Source organism: Eriocheir sinensis, chromosome 45, assembly GCF_024679095.1.
Source record: "Eriocheir sinensis breed Jianghai 21 chromosome 45, ASM2467909v1, whole genome shotgun sequence".
NCBI lineage: Eukaryota > Metazoa > Arthropoda > Malacostraca > Decapoda > Varunidae > Eriocheir > Eriocheir sinensis.
In genome coordinates this window covers 5,904,410-5,922,398 of record NC_066553.1, presented here as the reverse complement: position 1 = coordinate 5,922,398, position 17,989 = coordinate 5,904,410, and the positions used below count along the sequence as shown (strand labels likewise).

The following is a 17,989-nucleotide window of genomic DNA, read 5'->3' as shown; positions in this document are numbered from 1 at the left end:
CCTCCTCGTCTTTTTACTTGTGTTTGTTTATGTCACCCTTCCTCCTCCTTCTCCTCTTCCTCTTGTTCTTTTCCGGAGGCTTGCAGTTTTTAATCTTCAAGAGTAAAATCTCTACTCCTGTCTCGTAAACGTCTTCCTCGCCTTCTCCTCTCAATCTTCCTCTTCTCTTCTCGTCTGTGTTCTGTGTCCGTGTAAGTGAGGCCTTTCATAGTGTCTTCCTCCTGCTGCTGCTTCCTGTCTCTGCCTTCTTTTTATTTCTCCTCCATTTTTTTGTCTTTTTTCTTCGTTTTCTTCTTGTTTTCTTGTTCTAGTGTTTCTTGTTTTTCTTCTTGTTTTTTGTCGTTTTCTTGTTGTTGTTGTTGTTTTTATTATTATTATTATTATTATTATTATTATTATTATTATTATTATTATTATTATTATTATTATTATTATTTCCTTCTTTTTTCCGTCCTTTATCCTTCTTTTTTCCTTCTTTTTCCTTCTTTTCCTTCTTTTTTTCCTTTTTTTTTCTTTCTCTTTTTTTTTTCTTTTTTATTCTTTTCCTTTTTTCTTCATCCTTTTCTTCTTCTTTTTCTTCTTGGTTTTCACAGGCCAACCCTAGAGGGCCTGCTGGGCAGCGACACCCTCAGCCCCAACACGGCCTTCCAAGCTCTCAAGTGTACGCAAACCTTCCTGCAGAAGTCGGGGCAACTCGAGAGGATCTAACTCCCACCCTGGTGACAGAACGGCCAACATAAAAACAACACCTGATAACAACTACCACTGACGGGGCTCTAAAGGCTGTGGCCCCACAGCCTAACTAGCCCCATAAAACACCCAAGAAGAAGAAGTTCCTGTTTGCTAATACCACTGTGTATTTTTCATCGGAAGGAATATACATTAGGCAGGATTGAGGAAAGGCTGTGAAAAGTCGTGAAAGGGGTTGGTGTCGTGAACCAAGGCAGCAATTTTACCTTAGTTAACCTCAAACACGATTTTCTCTCTTCTCCACGAGAGACGGGCGTCTCAGATACTAACCAAAGTTGCGTGGCATCACATGTAGTATTCGACACACTAGAATCCTTGGTCTGCAAAGTGAATGACGAGATGATATTGAGTAACAATACTAATGATTTACCGTTACCGTTACCTTTGATGAGGTTTCATGCCCCGATCTGCTGCCAGCACAGCGCTCCACAGGGCCGTCAACATTATAACAATAATGTTAGCACCGAAAGTTGTCTTCAATCCTCAGGTTTGTAACGTCGTAGGATTTAGTGAATAAGTGAGTCTTTAGTGCATTTTTGAAGGTTGCCAGATTGCCATTGTTTTTAACGTCCTCGGGTAACATATTATAGAGCCGCGGGGCACTCCTCTCAAATGCTCTGAAACCCAGTTCCAGGTGGACTCTGGGCTCAAAGTCTATACTGTTCTGCACTTTGTCTCAGTGACATGGCTTTGTCCAGATTGAAGTCCTGTAGAATATTTCTCGTATATTCAGACTTACCAAGTCGTGTTGCTTGATAAGACATATTTTGTAGAGCAATCGTGCCTTAGTGGGGAGCCAATGTAAGTCTGTGAGTGCAGGTGTTATTCTCTCACGTGGCGGCAGACCCTTTATTAGCCTTGTAGCTCTGTTCAAAACTAGTTGTAGTTTCCTCAGCAGATATTTAGGGAGGCCATAATAAAGAGAATTACAATAATCCTGTCACTAGTTACATGGTTACATACAAGCATCTTCATGGTCTTATCGTCCAAGTATTTCTTGAAAAATGAAATATTTCTTAGATGGTAGCCCGCTGTTCTTGTTTTGTGAATTCACCAAAAAGTCAGCATCGCCTACCAGCTCTGTCACCATTGGCTCCGTCTCCAGCACAGCCACTGGTCTTCGACAGCCTTGACAGGGAGGCCTCTTGAAGAAGACTCCATCACAAGATAAGTGGTACTTGACTCCCCTGTGCTTCTCCGAGTATTTACCCGGCACAGGTGTGGGAACTGTGTCGGGCTCGTGGCACCTGGCACACTGGGTCACTGGCACACACGCATTGATCCGCACACCTCAGACTCCCCGAAAAGTTTTCCGTTCCTTGCATTATTACCTGAGGGTTCAAAGAATCCTGGCGGACAATCAGTAGTTACGTATTGTTCCGCTGTTGCCAGACTGCCCACCTCGTTTGTCTGTGCTACCAACATTTATTTTACCTATAGTAGCCATAAAATAGTATATATATTTTTTTTCCTGATATAATATAAAATAATAATTCAAGGAAATGGCGCCCACCTGGTTTGACACAGCGGCCACTCAATGAACGTTCAACCTAGCAAACACCGGCAACTGTGCCGGCGAGGGAAGCTCCGCCGCTGGCATCAGTCCTGCCCCGACGCTCACACGTGAGGTAACACACTGCAGGAGCCGATAGCTGCAGCGCCTCAAACTTTCTGGAGGAGTGACTGAGCCGGGAGTATCGGAAGGCACGCATCAGGGAGTGGTTAGTGTTGGTCCACTCCTGGCAAGGAAAGGAAGAAGAGTCCACCGATCGAACGGTAAGAAATTTTCATCCCTCACAGATGTGCTCACTAGCTTACAATACGTAGGCAATAATCAAAAGATCACGTTACATTGAATACCGTACATGGAATTATATTAAGGCCATACATTTATGTGGTATTTTGTCTGTAGTAAGGCATATTATGATACTAATAGTGTGCATGGAAATGGCCTTAGTGCTATCAAAGTAGTTACGTATAAAGTTTCAGTTGGCTCAGAAACTAGTTCCCTCTTTTTTCCTACAGCTCTTATGCTTGGAAGTCATGTAATGTTACCTTTGTGGCTTTTTGGTTTGTCTTGTGTCCTGGATTATGGTGTAAGGAGGCGGGGAAGCGTGTCCTCCCAACCCTTGTCGCATGGCGGGTATGGCGGCCGTGTCCAGCCCAATTTCCTGCTGTCTGTTGTTCCCATGCAGGCACTTCAGACCCCGTGAATTACAAACAGGTGACTTGCCGCCGTACCACCTCATTCTCTCTCTCTCTCTCTCTCTCTCTCTCTCTCTCTCTCTCTCTCTCTCTCTCTCTCTCTCTCTCTCTCTCTCTCTCTCCTTCTTCTTTCTTTATTTTTACTTCTTACATATTGCAATTGAATACTATTATCTCTCTCTCTCTCTCTCTCTCTCTCTCTCTCTCTCTCTCTCTCTCTCTCTCTCTCTCTCTCTCTCTCAGTGCCCCGGCAGTGTGGTCGTTCATTCTCGGATCCTGGCGTCCATATTTTGGGTGTCAGGGGCCTCCATGAAAGGGGTTTTCTTAGTAGCGGACGAAGATAACAAGAAATGGGGGAATATTTTGGAACAAGAAGCTGCGTCCAGGAGCTGAAATAAGCGAGATGAAGCCAGATATGAGAGAGAGAGAGAGAGAGAGAGAGAGAGAGAGAGGTTCGGATAACCCAGATCGTTTAGTCCTTTCCGAGTCCGTGCGCTCTTGATTCCCGAGAAAGGACAGGCTTTATTTCCTTCCTCGGCGAATGCTTTCCCGGAACAGCAGACCCTCAAGGTGCTTTCCCATAAGGCATTTAAATCCTCTTCTATTTTGGCTGATCTTGCGGAGGCTGACTCGAATCCCGCGGAGCCCACGTCCTATTCTGAGCAGGATCTTGGTCTGCCGTAGGAGGTGACTCAAGCATCCTTATTCTAAACTGTGTAAATTTGGCATATATTATCAGATGCTTTCGGCTCCCATAACAATTATTTCCAAAAGGCCAGAAAGGAGTTCAGTCGGATTGTCTTGAGTGTTTTTTTACGTTCACGGTGCAGAAGCCTTGTCAAACTATCACTAGACTTATAAAACTGCCGAGGAAAATACACACAACCTCTACCAAAGCCTTGTCAAACTATCACCAGACTTATAAAACTGCCGAGGAAAATACACATAACCTCTACCAAAGCCTTGTCAAACTATCACTAGACTTATAAAACTGCCGAGGAAAATACACACAACCTCTACCAAAGCCTTGTCAAACTATCACCAGACTTATAAAACTGCCGAGGAAAATACACACAACCTCTACCAAAGCCTTGTCAAACTATCACTTGACTTATAAAACTGCCGAGGAAAATACACATAACCTCTACCAAAGCCTTGTCAAACTATCACTTGACTTATAAAACTGCCGAGGAAAATACACATAACCTCTACCAAAGCCTTGTCAAACTATCACTAGACTTATAAAACTGCCGTGGAAAATACACACAACCTCTACCAAAGCCTTGTGAAATGTGGGTCGCCTGGACTTACACTCCCACATTTGACAAGGCTTTGGTAGAGGTTGTGTGTATTTTCCTCGGCAGTTTTATAAGTCTAGTGATAGTTTGACAAGGCCTCTGCACCCTGAACGTCAAAAACACTCAAGACAACCCGACTGAACTCCTTTCTGGACTTTGGAAATAATTGTTATGGGAGCCGAAAGCATCTGTAATATATGCCAAATTTTCCTACGCTTCGCCCCTCCCTCCCACGCCCCTCAACGTGCATACCAGCGTTGCCAGATTATCGTATCCACCATTGTATTTACCGTTTTTAGACACTTATCTATAGCAAAAAGACACTAATAATTAAACCTTTCAACGATAACTATAATTAAATGTAGTTATCGGAGTGGAGGAGACAGTTTTTGGGTCGGGAATCGGAAAACATAGGAGGCTAAGTACGATATTTTTAAACATTTCTGCTCCCAAGAACACGTAATTTACTAGTCTTTCGTGGGAGTTAAGGGCATTTCCAGGGGTACTTCTATGACCCTGGTGGTAGTCTGAGCCTTCTTCTGTACCGTGAACCTAAAAGAACACTCATTAGAACTCGATTAACCTCTTTTTTGGCCTTTGGAAATAGTGTGTATGAGGGGTGGGAGCATCTGACAATACCAACCTAAGTGTATACCCAAGAACATTGCTGAACAAATATCCCGCCATGCCAAACAACCCGTGCTGGCAATGAATAGTTGTCATCCATGAAAGCATTACAATGGTCTTCCACGGACTGGCTTATCCCTGATCCAACAAGGCCTCCTCATCCGTCCTTTCTGCTCTCCTCAATTTTTGTATTCATAAATATCACTAAACGGATATGACACCATCCGTGATATAGTTGACATGTGCAAAATATTACTATAGTATTTAAGCCGTCCCCTGCGATTGGCATGGATTTGTCTCTCACTGGTATCCTGGTCACATATAGTCCCAGGTCTTTCTCTGCCTCTGTGATGGATAGTGGATTGTTTCCCTTGTGGTATTGGCGTACTGGATATCCTCTCCCAAGGTGCAGGACTTTACATTTTTCTTCATTGAATTGTAACAGCCACTTTTGTTTCGTTCCTGTAGCTTGGTGATGTCTTCTGGTAGGAAATCCGCGGTCAAGGGGTTAACTTTCTCAAAAGAATGGCTCAAACATTTCTTTCTCAATTTCAGTTTTGAGGAATCTCGGTCGCTGGTCAAACATATCATTAGCACTTAACGGATATTTATATAGCAACATATTTTTTTCTGAATTCGGACGATATTTTTTCGAGTCACCAGCTCTATCACAAATATCGGTCACGTGTTCTTTCATAACCTCAAAATTAAAAGGCAAATATCCATAACGCAGAAGCACTGATTGTTTCGTTAAGCTCAGTGCATCCAATACAAATTTCTTAACTGTTAAAAAAATAATAAAGACATTTTGATTTGTACATTCTACTGGCTTTTTTTTAATTATTATTCACGTTTTTAACCTCGTGTCAACATTCTCCACTCTCAAAATTATCGATGCGTCTGCCATGGATCACCACTGTTGTTATCACTGCTATGTTGGGTACTATGGAAGAGAGAGAGAGAGAGAGAGAGAGAGAGAGAGAGAGAGAGAGAATGCCCGCCCGTCACTAAGCCCTCCCTGATGTCCGTCGTCACGTAGAGAAAACAGGTGTCGCCGTTGCCTGGGCTGGAGGGCACGGCCGGCTCTGGGACGCTTCTTCAGAATCTCGCTGGAAGGGGAGACTTTTCAGGCTTCAACGTCGCGTGATTTCCTCTTGGAAGGCCACACCGACCTTCTTGTGTATTGCTTTCCTGCTCGTTCTTGCACTGCATTTTTTTCTGTACAGTGTTCTTTTATGATATTTATAATTTTGGTAACATTGTTTGGCCAAAGGTTCGTGCTTATCGTCCCGCTCAATCAGTTTGCGACTAACTCGAAGAATCCTTGTTCATAAGAGAATGTCTCGTCATGTGAGGCCCTGAGAATAACTAACATATGCCCTGTTTAGTGCCTACCTGGATGCTTCAATATAACAATTCATAAATACATGCGTTCATACATATATACATACATACATACTGATCATCAATATCATTACAATAATCAGCCATCATCAGGCCACTGCTCTCCTTGTCTCTGTGTTATACTCAGCATCTTCTCTCCGCTCCTCTTTGTGCGCCTCTTATCAATCCATCTAAAGCTTTTGTGAGGCTCCAAGTTCATAAACTGTATATTAGGAATGGCAAAACACACTGATTGTACACCTTCCCCCTCAGAGAGAGCGGCAGGTTGGTATTCATGATATTACCGTGTTTACCAAGCCATTCCATCCCATTCCTATTCTCTCTATGGTTTACTTTTCGTGGGCTGGCTTCCACTGATTGTTTGCCCTTGATATGTGAATCTTTAGACTGTCTACGATGCCAAGTGTTTGTCCTTCCAAATGATTATTGAGAATTACCTTAGTGATCTTCGTATTCATTTTCAGACCAGCTTTTAGTCTCTTATCTGTGGAGTTCCTCAATAATTCTTTGTAAGTTTTCCTCAGAAATACTTATATCTACGTAATCTGTCAATCAAAGGTTGTTACTGTATTTACCTTCTATCTTAATTCCTCTTTTGCCCCGTTTTATATTTCCAAATACTTCTCCTAACCTTGCCGTGACAAAGTTCAGACTTAGTATGTCACCTTGCCTGATGGGATGCCGTTGCTAAGCAGCAGCCATGCAGGCACTCACGAAGCTCCGTTGATGAACCGTACATAAAGATGTGGAAAGATGGACGTGAATAGGGCACGGCACGGCACGGCACGGCACGGCACGGCACGCACACCAACCATTAACACCCACAAGAAAAGCGAGGAAATTCATATTAGGAAAGGCATCGTATCAGGCAAGGTGACACATTATCTTTAAAGTTATTCACGTAATGTGTGTGTGTGTGTGTGTGTGTGTGTGTGTGTGTGTGTGTGTGTAATCATCCGCCAGAGATAGCACGGGTGTTCGTTGAGTCAGCTCTTGCTTTTCAACATTGGGGTCCGGGCGGGGAGAGTCAAAGCTCGTGGATCGGGTGGCGAGTCTGGCATGCCGGTTAGGACATTTTTTAATAGCCCTTGGGAAAAACTGCATTGAAAATATTGTCGTTTCACATGATCGTGTAGACTTGCAAGGGGACATATCTTTATGTCATTTGGCCACCTCAATTCTCCTCCCTGTCGTCACCCACGCACTGCGTCACACAGTTGATTTGAGGAGAGTGGCATAACTGATGCAGCGCGTGGTAACTGGCTCCCCGGCGCAGTTCGTGGATGTAGATTTCCTGAATAAAGCATCGAGTGACATGCACAGGGTACAAAGCCAACCATCTGGTTATGAACGATGATTACAACGCTTGCGTCGGGCACTTCCTCGTTATGGGTGTTGGATTGTGGCGCGAAGTAAATTGGCTAACTGTTAAGACAAAATTTTGCTAAATATCATATTGTATATATAGTTTTTATATTTCTTTTTGCACCATGAATATTATCAGTACTTTTCACAAAATTGGCCTCTTGCAGACTCGTGTTCATATGTTCTATAAACAGGGAGACCACATTAAACACCTAATGGAGCGGCGCCGCCATGGATGCATCGCTGCAGTAATTGATAATATTGATCTCCAAGTCACACCGACGCTAACTTACCTCTGAAAGGAGAAAAGATCGTGTTGCTTCCCAGAACCTCTCTGCTCCTTCTCTCCCCTCAATACAGACAAGTCTATATCTTCCTCGTCTTTTTCTTAGGATCTCCTTACCTTACTCTTTCCCTCCAAGTCACGTTGGGGCTGACTTACCCGTGAAAGGAGGAAGAAATGTGTTGCTCCCCGAAACTTCTCTGCTCCTACTCTCCCCTCAATACAGAGATTACAGACTGAAGTCTACACCTTCCTCGTCATTTTCTCATAAGTTCCTTACCTTGCCCTTTCTTTCCTACTCATTTTCCCATACCTCCTGTCTGGTCCGCTTTGACGTAGCTATACGCTAACTCTTACCCTTCCCTCACTTCCTCCTTATTCTCTTACCTCTCTTTCCTTCCCTGCTCTGCCAACCCTTCCTTTATATACTCTTCCCGCCCTCTTCACGCTCCATCGTCCTACACCCTCGGCTTCATATCTGTTCCTGTCTCGCCTTTGCTGGGTTCACGCTTTCCCTTTGGCGTCCTCATTCCTCTTGCCACTGTCCCGTCCACCCCTGTATCCCGCCTCATTCCCCTTGTACCCCTGCCCTTTGAGCCCACACCTCGCCAGCCCCGCCACGCTTCAGGCTCGTGTTTCAGAGACGTGGTTTACCTTTCAATCAGCGCAGCGTGCCACAGTGTGTTTGGAATTCAGAGCCTCGCTGGGAACACTGAAGCGGAATGAAATAAATGAACAGATGGGAAAGGAAAATGGATATGAAGGGAAAGAAGACTGAAACAGAACAAAATATGCACAGAAGGGAAGAAAAGAGGAGGCAAGGGAGATTGCAGCGGACCGAAATAGATATACTGAACAAAATAAATACAGAAAGGATAATGAAAAGAGATGAAAGGAGGGGGCAAGGGAGATTGAAACGGACCGAAATAGATATACAAATCGAAGAGGATGAGGGAAATGGAGGAGAAAGGAATCATATGTCAGGAGGAATATAGTTACTATGGGTGTATTGAGTGTGACTATTTACAGCAGTCTTGGCACCTACAAAAGACAGCCACCAAGCCTCGTATCCACTAACGCTTTCGGTTCTCATAACAAATAATTACAAAGCTCACAAAGGAGATTAGTCGGGTTCTCGTGAGTGTCAATCAGGTTCATGGTGCAGAAGCCTTGTCAAACTATCACTATGGGCTCATAAAACTACCCATGGAAATACAACCTGTACAAAAGCCTTGCCAAGTGTGAGTGTACGCAAGCCCCGAAAAATAATATGGGCTTATGGTTTGAATTTATTGAGATGTGTCTGTGAAAGTAGTGAAGGGGAAAGGAGAGGAAAAGAGCCTTGACAAATTTGGGAGTGTAAGCCCCGTAACGACAGAGAATATGGGCGTATGGTTTGAATTTATTGAGATGTGTCTGTGAAAGTAGTGAAGGGGGAAGGAGAGGAAAAGAGCCTTGACAAATTTGGGAGTGTAAGCCCCGTAACGATAGAGAATATATGGGGTTAAGGTGCGAATTTGTAGATATGCGTCCGTGGAAGGAGTGAAAGGCGAGGGAGGGGAAAAAGTGTGATCAAATGTCAGGATGCAATGAAGGCGATCGGTGAAGCCAGCCTGGGAAGGACTTACACTCCTTCATCTGTCTGTCGCATCAAGTCACGCGTGTTTAAGAGAAATTGGGTGAAGATTAGGAATTTAATTAATGCCCCAGGATGTGAAGAAGTAAATAAAAACGACGGTGACAAAGGGGAGAGCGTTGGCTATCATACCCCTCTGTCTGTCGGTCTGTCTGTCTGCATCTTGTAAGTCGAGCGAGATCAAGAGAAAAAAATGGGTGACGTGAATGTGACGAAGAAAAGGAAAAAAGAAGATAATGAAGAATAAGGAGAAGAAGAAGAAGGAAAAATAGAAAAAGAAGAAGAAGGAAAGAAGAAAAATAACTAGAATAATAAGAGGATGAAGAAGAAGAAGAAAGATTAAGAAGAAGAAGAAGGAGAAGAAGACGTAGACGAAGACGAAAAAGAAGACGAAGAAGAAGAAAAAAAGAAAGACGAAGACGAAGACGAAATCGAACAACAACAACAACAACAACAACAACAACAGCAAGGAAGAAGAAGGAAAAAATGAGTAAGAAAAAGTCGAACAAAAAAGAAAAAAGAGAAAGAGGAAGGAAAAGAAGAAAGTTGGCGATAAGAATGTAGGCTATATACGAGTACCCGAAGATAGGCAAAGCAGGAGAATAGCGAAGAGAAAGACAGACAGAACAAAGTCAGGTGAAAGAGAAAATGGGAAACGGTGCCAGTGGACATGAAAGGCAGGACAGCACAGAGGGAGCACAGAGCGAGCATAGACAGGACACAGCACGGAGACTTGAAAGGCGCGCAGAAGCTGGTTGATACAGGCGACTTAGCAAGCTTAGCCCAATCCTGTAAAGTTGTTAGCAGGGATAGGAGAGGACGGAGGGGATTCTGGAAAGTTACAAAGAACGGGAGACAAAGAAGGTTGCCGGAAAACACAGTGCGTATATCGATATGGAGAATATATATTAGAGGAAGAGGAGGAGGAAGAACAAAATGAAAAAAGGACGAGGAAGAGGAGAAAAAGAAGAAGCAGTAAAAGAAGAAGAATGATGATGATGATGAATTGAAAAGAAAAGGGCGAAGAAGAAAAAATAAAAAAGTAAAAGCTAAAGGAGGAGGAAGAGGAGGAAGGAGGAACAAGAAGAACAATAAGGAAACAAATAAAGCTTCAGAAGGAAAACTAAGAATGGAAAGTAGATATAACAAGAACAAAAAAAACCAAAAAAAGACTCGGGAGAAAAAAGAAACCAAGAAATTTAAGCAAAAAGAAAAGAAAATAGAAACGAAACGGTAACAAATAGCAACAACAGAAGCAGGAAAAGGAGGAGGAGGAGGAGTAATAGCAGCAAATAGGAAGCGTAATTACCCTAGATAGTAGCCAGCAAGGGCCAGGTCGCTGCAGGGAGGGAGGGCGTCGGAAGAGGCGGCCCATTATTGAAGCTGATCTAGTCTCTTCACCCGCCCGCCCAAGACTTGCTAAATGACCTGCATCAGCCAACGTCCCGATACTTAGGGTCGTATTCTGAAACATCTCGGACCCCTAGAACACATATTTGACAAGGCTTTCGTAGGAGTTTTGGGCATTTCCAGGGGTAGTTTAATGGCCCTGGTGGTAGTGTGACCTTTCTCCTGTGCCCTGAACGTGATGAAACAGTCATGAAAACCCGATTAACCTCCTTTTTGGCCTTTGAAAATAGTTGATGTGGGAGGGAGAAGCGTCTGAGAATATGGACCTTAGGCTGGGAAGGTTTTGCGAGGCGGCTGTTGTTGTGCCTTGAAGTATTGTATGTTTATGCGGTGGTTGGTTGTGTAGAAGTCAGTCAGCGGTTAGCATGTTTATCCGGTGGTTGGTTGTGTGTTAGAAGTTCCGCAGGGATTGAGTCTTGAATTAATGATCGGTATTCTCGGACCCATTCCCCTCTCACATCTACTATTTCCAAAGGCCAGAAAGGAGATCAGTCGGGTTGTAGTGAGTGTTTTTTTAGGTTCATGATACAGAGGAAGGATCAAACTACCACCCAGGGTCATAAGCAGAACTGAATCGCTTGATCAAGATGAGGTCTTACTAATCCTAAATATAGCTTGAGGATGACTTCAACGCTTTTATTGCTATACTTGAAATGAAATCCAGTACCCTGTTAGCACGGTCCCTTGTCTGAATCCACTGAGCCCTTGGACGGAGATCGGAGCTCACTAAGACTGTTCAATCCCTCTCAAACTTAGACCTGCTTAAGGAAGTGCCATTTAAGCAATAATTATGTGAAGGGCTATTCCTGCCTGCACTCAGAATACTGCACTCGCCGACATTGTTTGGATTGTGTTTCTATTTTCTGAATATCTGACGTTAACAAAAATAAACACGCATTTGGAAGCCGTGGAAAGACCGCAGTGGGATTTTTATTGTACCGAAAGGATGGGAAGGAAAAAACACATATAATGAAAAAAAACTACACGCAGAGAACGCAGCTCATTACGTAGTGTATAAGCAAGAGTATTGCGTAAATCTCGTTGGAATGTGTGAGAAAAGGAGTGAGTGGAGAGTTTTAGGACCTGAAGCTGGGGCCGTGGAAATGTGTCTTTATTGGTGAGGCTGAAAGGTCACTATAGGAAGAAAGATATTGCAGGAGTGGAGTAAAAGGAAAACAGAAGGAGGGGAAGAAGAAGAGGAGGAAGAGGAGGAGGAGAAGAAGGAGGAAACAAACAAACGAAAGAAAGAAAAAAAGAAAGAAAAAAAAGAGAAAGAGGAGGAGAAAGAGGAAGATGAAGAAGAGAAGGAGGTTGAAGTGAAGACGAAAGAGGAGGAGGAGGAAGACGACGAAATGATGACGAAGAAGAGGAGGAGGAGGAGGACGAAGATGAAGAAAGAAAGAATGTAAAAGAAAGAAAGAAAGAAAATGAAAGGGAGGAGAAGGAGGAAGAAGAGGAGGAGGAGGAGGACGAAGATGAAGAAAGAAAGAATGTAAAAGAAAGAAAGAAAGAAAATGAAAGGGAGGAGGAGGAAGAGAAGAAAGTTAGGAAGATAAAGAAGAGCATGAGGAGGACGAAGTGAAGACGAGAAGGAGGAAGAAGAGGAGGAGGAGGAGGAGCATTGAAAAAGTATATCTCATCGCAAGAAAGGAAGGAATTGAAAGAGAGGAGGAGGAAGAGAAGAAAGTTAGGAAGATAAAGAAGAGCATGAGGAAGACGAAGTGAAGACGAGAAGGAGGAAGAAGAGGAGGAGGAGGAGGAGGAGCATTGAAAAAGTATATCTCATCGCAAGAAAGGAAGGAATTGAGCAGTGAGGTAAAAGTTTCATGAAGTGCAGCCAACGTTTCCTTCACAACAGCCGGCGGGGAACTGCCTCATCCATCCCGCCAACGGCTCTGGGACACGCGAGGCGGTCACGAAATATTTACACGGTTTTTCAACTTACTCGCCGACCCTGCGAAATAGGCAACGTTGCTTTCCACATTCCCGGTGGCGGCGAGTGTGCGGGAGTAAGTTATATTAGCGAAGGAGGAAAGGCTTGAATCGATGGCAGTGTTCGCGGGCGTGTGTGTGTGTGTGTGTGTGTGTGTGTGTGTGTGTGTGTGTGTGTGTGTGTGTGTGTGTGTGTGTGTGTGTGTACGTTGCTGCGGTAAAGCCTCGTTCACACTGTGCCGACTCTGGGCCACGACAACCCAACGACTCCAGGAACACGAGGTCTTGGTTGCGAAATGTTGACATGAAAGGGTCGCACATAGTTTTTCCGACAATATGCGACCCTTCCACATCAACATTTCACACCCAAGACCTCGTATACCTCGAGTCGCTGGGGCTTAAGGGACAGCTATGTTAGAATCTTGACTGTGTGGGTAAAGTATGTCAGCAGCGCGAGGGAGAGCATGGCCGTGTTTCACTGAAGGGAGAGGTGACAGCTGTGATGGGGTCTAGATCGTCATATAGGTCGGTATTATAAGATACTTTCCCTTCTCGCATCAACTATTCCTAAAGGTCAAAGAAGGGATCAATCGGGTTCTAATGGGTGGTTCTTTAGGCTCACGGTACAGGGGAAGGGTCAAACTACCACCAGGGTCAAAAAACTACTCCCGGAAATGCCCTCAACCCATACGAAAGCCTTGTGAAATATGTGAACTTGGGCGACGAAATGTTTTGAAATACGACCCATAGAGTTGTGTACCTTGATTGTGTGGGTAATGTATGTCAGCACCGCGAGGGAGAAAAGACCCAAATCGAATCATAGGCGTCTTGTCGAAGGGAGGAGTGACATTTGTGATGGGGTCCACATTATAAACAGTTCTGCGCCTTGACTGTGTGGGTAAAGTGTGTTAGCAACGCGAATGGGAAAATACACAAATCGAATCATAGGCGTCTTGTCGAAGGGAGAAGTGACATTTGTGATGGGTCCACATTATAAACAGTTCTGCACCTTATACACAAATCGAATCATAGGCGTCTTGTCGAAGGGAGAAGTGACAGTTGTGATGGGTCCACATTATAAACAGTTGTACGCCTTGATTGTGTGAGTAAAATGAGTTAGCAGCGCAAGTGGGAAAATACCCAAATCGAGTCATAGGCGTCATGTTGAAGGGAGATGTGATATTTGATTGGGTCCAGATTATCATAGAGGGTTCAAAAGACTCGGAAAGACAAGATTTTAAGGTCGAATATATTTTTTCAACGTAAGTTTTGACATGTTCTGAATGAATCTGCTAATGTACAGTAATTCCTAACTTGCAGCAGACACTCGGTAACTCTATATTGCCTGCAGAATCAAGGTCCCAACATAAGTTTCGCCTGAGTCACTTCTCACCTTGCTTCTCACTTCAACAAGCACACACATATAGGGTTGTGTTGCATTGTAGAGTGCCAGGTGCAAGTAAATAAAAGAAGCGATAAGGATGAAAGGCCTCAATCAATAGCAGTATTCGTATGTGTGTGTGTGCGTGTAAGAGTGAGATGTGACTCAGGCAGGCGAAAATCATGTTGGGACCTTGAATCTGTTACCAATATAGAGTTACCGAGTGTCTGCTGCAAGTTAGGAATTACTGTACATTAGCAGATTCATTCAGAACATGTCAAAACTTAACATGAAAAAATAAATTCGACCTTAAAATCTTGTCTTTCTGAGTCTTTTGAACCCTATATGATAATCTGGACCCAATCAAATATCACATCTCCCTTTAACATGACGCCTATGACTCGATTTGGGTATTTTCCCACTTGCGCTGCTAACTCATTTTACTCACACAATCAAGGCGTACAACTGTTTATACAAGTTACGAATTACTGTACATGAATCACACCCTAGTCAATCTACACCGAATATGGATGGTTTATACAGATATGGGCGTCTTCTGCTCCTCTGTTTGTGTGTTCGTAAGAGGTCACACACGAGTGGAATTTACATGGACTCGGAAAGGTATATACAGAGAGAGGCACTTTGCTTGCTCTCTCTAACGTGCAGTGTTCTTTGGGGGCCTGCACACGTCGCCGGCCGCTATCTTACCTGACTTACCGTGGCAGAAATTGAAGTTATTAAGTGATGTACCAATTTTTATTATATGGGCGTCGTAAAAGTAGGGCCTAAGATGTGACTAGGTGAACAAATATCTCACTATGTTCTTGGTTCAAATTTAGATTAGGTAGACATATATAGATCGATACCCTGCAACGACAACAAAAATACATGTTAACCACCTTATTGAAATTGATAACAAAGGTGATTTGCAAAGGTGACCGAAGTGGAGGGTAATTCTGCGAGGATCGATTTAATGGTGATAGTCCAAATTTTACCTGGGCGAAAATAACCCAAAACATGATTGGAGAGTATTTCAGGAATGTGATTTGTGCGCGTCGACAATCCGAGGAGAAACATTCCGACAAACATTGATTGCAGATTGGTTTCGGACGCTTCTCAACGCAACGTGTCGGGGCTCTTCGTACGCGGCTCTGTGGTGTGTGTGTGTGTGTGTGTGTGTGTGTGTGTGTGTGTGTGTTCATGCACTTATCCGATCAGCCACAGTGCAAATAGAAACCCCTGAAAAGAGTAATGTATCAGCCGTTTGAGCGTCGATGGCGGTGCAGCGGCGGATGTGTGGAGCGTGTGGTGAAGCTTTGCGTCTGATCGGAGAGAGAGAGAGAGAGAGAGAGAGAGAGAGAGAGAGAGAGAGAGAGAGAGAGAGAGAGAGAGAGAGAGAGGCGCCCTCTGTAGCCCTTATGGAGACCCTTTATATTCTAGTGTTTTCATGTTATTCTGTTATCTGCTGAAAAGGCCGTCGTTATGGAGAGCCCAAGTTCTTTATATTCATGGACATTCAGCATTCTCAATCTCTGCCAATTTTTTTACACTCCTTCCCCTCCCCTTAAGAAATAAAGGACCAAGATTTTGACAGAAACAACTTGACTGGGCTGATGTATTGTTTTCTGATGGTTGGGTCATGGAGTGTCACGCGTGCCCCTCAGCATAATAACAAGTGTCCAGGGTATGCATGCTGTGATGTGTAGAGAACCAGGGACAGACGAAGGGAGTTGACGGGCCAAGTTCCTGTCGTGTTGTTCGGAAGTGCTCGACGCCACTCCGCGCCAGATTGCACTGGTAGAGGACCATTATAACAACCACAACAAGTAGCCAGACAACGCCATGCAGTCAAGTCCTCAAAGCGTGATACTAAAGGGTCTTATTACGAGACATTTCGCCGCCCAAGAACATATATTTGACAAGGCTTTCGTAGGAGTTGTGGGCATTTCCGGGGGTAGTTTTATGACCCTGGTGGTAGTTTGACCCTTCTTCTGTACCGTGAACCTAAGGAAACACTCATTAGAAATCGACTGACCCCCTCTTTGACCTTTAGAAATTGTTAATGTGAGAAGCGATGGTGTCTTATATTATCGCTCTAACTCAGGTCGGTATTATACGATGCTTTTGCCTCTCACATCAGCTAATTCTAAAGGCCAATGAAGGGGTCAGTCGGGTTCTGGTGCGTGTTTCTTCATGTTCACGGTAGAGGGGAAGGGTCAAACTACCACCAGGGTCATAAAATCCCCCCAATAAAATTCTACAACTCCGATTTCTAATGAGTGTTTCCTTAGGTTCACGGTGCAGAAGAAGGGTCAAACTACCACCAGGGTCATAAAACTACCCCCGGAAATGCCCACAACTCCTACGAAAGCCTTGTCAAATATATGTTCTTGGGCGGCGAAATGTCTTGTATACGACCCTTAACCAAACACGAAATACCACGAAAATTCCTTGTGTAGTGTTTGGCGCTGATACTCTAAAAAGGAGGAAATTTTAGGAAACCACACAGGAAATCTCTCTAGTATCTGGTATTGAGTAGAAATAACGAATCATTGTGGAGAATATAGTTTGGTTTGGGCGCTTACAATGGCTGCGTTGGACTGTGGAACCGGCCCTAAAACACGTACAGGGGTGAAGGGCCTTAACATAGTAGCCAAACGACACCAGTCAACCCCTCAGCGGTGAATTTCGCTTCCTTTCTCTGCGGGAGCGCCGGGCAACACGTTAATTCACTTGAAAGCTTTACCGCCGCCTCATCGAACCTCTTAATTAACAACTCGAGGCAGAGTCAACATCCCGCTGCTTGCCTCATTGCGTTTCCTTGAGGTGCGCGGCAAACTTTGGAGGTTATATATATGCTCTCTCTCTCTCTCTCTCTCTCTCTCTCTCTCTCTCTCTCTCTCTCTCTCTCTCTCTCTCTCTCTCTCTCTCTCTCTCTCTCTCTCTCTCTCTCTCTCTCTCTCTCTCTCTCTCTCTCTCTCTCTCTCTCTCTCTCTCTCTCTCTCTCTCTCTCTCTCTCTCTCTCTCTCTCTCTCTCTCTCTCTCTCTCTCTCTCTCTCTCTCTCTCTCTCTCTCTCTCTCTCTCTCTCTCTCTCTCTCTCTCTCTCTCTCTCTCTCTCTCTCTCTCTCTCTCTCTCTCTAAATAGAGATGGATAAAGATAAAGCTTCAGGGGCCGTTGAACGTGACAATTTGTATACACTTGCTGTCCTCCTCCTCCTCCTCAGCCTCTTTTCTTCTTTTCTTTTCTTTTCTTTTCTTTTCCTTTCTTTTCCTTTCCTTTCCTTTCCTTTCCTTTCCTTTTTTTTTTCTTTTCTTTCCTTTCCTTTCCTTTCCTTTCCTTTCCTTTCCTTTCCTCTCCTTTCCTTTCCTTTCCTTTCCTTTCCTTTCCTTTCCTTTCCTTTCCTTTTCTTTTCTTTTCTTTTCTTTTCTTTTCTTTCCTTTTCTTTTTCTTTCCTCTCCTTTCCATTCCTCTCCTCTCCTCTCCTCTCCTTTTCTTTTCTTTTTCTTTTTCTTCCTCGTCCTCCTCCACCTCTTCGTTTTCTGCCGCAAGAGGGATATTTCCGCCTGTCATTGACTTCTTTTCCTCTTTTTCTCGGTCTTAGAAATAACAAAACAGCGCCACGAAGCCTCCTCCACTAACGTTATATGTCACATTGCAGAAAAGTGTTTAGTTCTGCACCTTCATCACAGTAGTTTC

At 44.0% G+C, this 17,989-nt stretch overlaps 2 protein-coding genes across 3 annotated transcripts in view; both read left to right on the top strand.

Annotated features, from left to right (window-relative positions):
• The window catches only part of LOC126980676 (aldehyde dehydrogenase, dimeric NADP-preferring-like), a 42,231-nt gene extending 41,093 nt beyond the window's left edge, over positions 1–1,138 (top strand). For both annotated transcript variants that reach the window (XM_050830805.1, XM_050830804.1), the window contains one exon: positions 594–1,138. The gene's annotated coding sequence lies outside the window, so the exon portion shown is untranslated. The remainder of the gene's footprint in view (positions 1–593) is intronic.
• Positions 1,139–1,997: 859 nt separating this feature from the next.
• LOC126980678 (uncharacterized) overlaps positions 1,998–17,989 on the top strand; it is a 56,376-nt gene continuing 40,384 nt past the window's right edge. Inside the window, exon 1 of the mRNA XM_050830806.1 lies at positions 1,998–2,526. The gene's annotated coding sequence lies outside the window, so the exon portion shown is untranslated. The remainder of the gene's footprint in view (positions 2,527–17,989) is intronic.